General features: G+C 45.7%; 1 pseudogene; it reads right to left on the bottom strand.

Moving 5' to 3' along the window:
• Nucleotides 1-2,500, bottom strand: part of LOC140042474 (large subunit ribosomal RNA) — a 7,823-nt pseudogene that overhangs the window by 2,680 nt on the left and 2,643 nt on the right.

Raw genomic sequence — 2,500 nt, 5'->3', positions numbered from 1 at the left:
CCGATGAAATGCTCGTGCACTCCAAACCTTCTAAGACCCTCGAACACATGTTCATGTGAAATTGTGTCGAAGGCCTTTGCCAAATCAAGGAACACTACCGAAAGATGTTGTCCACGATTCTTTGCCTCCTGAATCATGTCGGTTAGCAGGGTGATATTTTCATTGCATCCAGGAGCCTTAATAAAACCTCTCTGTCTTTCGTTTAGTGTTACCGCCTTTTGGAGTCGACTCGCCAGAATTCGTGTGTATAGTCTGAGCACGATAGAAGAAATAGTCAAGGGTCGCCAATCATTGATGGAATCGGAGTCGCCACTTCCTTTTGGCAACAAAATTGAACGGTTTTCTTTAAGATCCTTGGGGATCTTCCCACTGATAAGAAAAGAGTTGTACAGACTAGCGAGTACCGTATTGATGTTAGGGTGGCATTTTAGGTCCTCGAGAGTAACCTTATCTGGACCAGCAGCCGTTGCTGTTTTTGTGGCCTTTATGGCTGTATTCACTTCCTCCACCGTAATTGGCAACAATAAATTTTTATTGTCTACCCTAGCCTTGGGCGGAGGCAGATGACTGAGATCGATTTCAGCCGAACTAGCTGAAAATCTGTCTCTATACACCTCATGGATTTCATCCACTTTTAAAGGACACTCGCCACCCGTTTTTTGATCCAGAATTTCTATTGCCAGCTTTTTCCTGTCCCTATAGTACTGCCGCTGCATGTACTGAAAGCCGCTTGCCTTCTTTGCTGACCGCCTTCGTGGTTTTCGGTTACTCCTCTTTCGTACTTTTAATCTCTTATTGGTAGCAACCCGTTGGAGCTTCCCTTTTATCTTATCGTAACCGCTCACGTCTGAACTTTTCTCAATGGCTCGACTTAATGATGTTAGCACAAGATTTCCCAACTCTGTATTTGTTATCTGCCCCGTAGCAGATATTAAGGCTTCTTCGAAAGGCTCCTTTGGAATATCCTCTTTTCGCTGTGGTCTTTTTGGCATTGGAACTCGGATGACAGGGAGTTGAACAGCTGATTTTGCCTTTGGACCGAAACGTAGCCCTAGTGCTCGTCGTTTGTCACTCACCTGCTTGTTCGTTTTCGATAACAGCTGTTTAGCAATGTCACTATTGATCTGTCTGGACCCCTGAAATTCAGAGTTCAGATAAATTAGTTTTTCAACTTCTTCATCTGACCAGATTGACTTCTTAGATCTTTTGCTATTCTTAGCCCTTTGCAATCTCTTCCCCTCTACTTCCGCCTGTTGAGCTTCCACCCTCTTTAAATTACGCAGGATAGGGTGTCGGTGCCTTTCATGCTGGGAGAGACCCGTTTTGGTCTTAAATGCCTTGCCACAGGAGCAGACAAAGTCTAACACCTGGGCGGTAGTAGGTTGTTCCAATATACTACATTTGGCGTAGTGTATGGTAGCACCGTGCCCCGTTTTGGAAAACTTCCCACATTTTCCGCATTTAAATAGTACACTCGCATCGGTATGCTTGTGTAGGTGAGTTGTCAATTTTCTTATTTCTGTATAACCGGTGTTACACATGGGACACACAAAGTATGTAAACGGGACAGGTACTACCACAACCGGGTTGTTCTCTACCTCCTTTCTACTATCAGCAGAACGGACAACAGGTATATCCTGAGCGCTCTCAGGTATAGATAAATCCTCAATTGGAGTTCTTACTTTGAAGAACTCTTTTAGACTTGACGGTGGGATGTTGTGCCCGTCTATTACAGGATGCTTATGACTTCTAAACTCACAATGCCGGAAGGACATTGTCAGCACTGATTTTGTGCTAGGTTCTCCTTCGGAATCGACCTGTCCCAGCGCCAGACTCGACTCCCGTACAGTATGCAATTTAGTGGACGAAAGGCTGTTTGCACCCTTCCGAACGCGGTCGTTTGTTTCCTTATGAAGAAAACGGGCGCCACCGCCTCCCGACTGACTATAGCACGAGCATTCATCTAAAGACACCGGAGCGTCTCTAGAGTTTATGCTGTGGCGTCGTACGTTATATGCAGCAACCTGCTGCACGGTTGACCTATCGGCCGTCCTGCATGCGGGAGAATCAAATACAGGAGACGTGCATGCCCGCTCCTGTACCTGCAAGTGTGTCGCAACCCCCATCTGCACCTGCAACAGATGAGGCCGGGTCCCTAGTCCGGGAATATAATTAAATATACTTGTACAAATCAACTTGTTTTTACACTCTCGGGAGATTAACCTAAGAGAAACCCCAATTAGACCAGTGAGGTACGGTAAGAACACACGTACATTAGGTTCTCATTTCTATATATTCGCCATCTTTTGGAATCTTTTGTGATCGGCAACTGGATGTACAGGGACATTCACGTTGCAGGATCTGTAAAAGAGTCGCTGACAGTGCCCTAATTAGCAGCCACCCTAGTCTGTTCGTCACCAATTAAACAAGTCAACTGGCTTACAACCCCTACCTCGTGAAGGTAGACTTAGGACGTTTTACCCAGATCCTCACAAGTCGG

The sequence above is a fragment of the Antedon mediterranea genome, chromosome 2 (assembly GCF_964355755.1).
Source record: "Antedon mediterranea chromosome 2, ecAntMedi1.1, whole genome shotgun sequence".
Lineage (NCBI taxonomy): Eukaryota > Metazoa > Echinodermata > Crinoidea > Comatulida > Antedonidae > Antedon > Antedon mediterranea.
The sequence above is the reverse complement of the archived record's forward strand: the minus strand, read 5'-3'. Positions and strand labels throughout refer to the sequence as shown.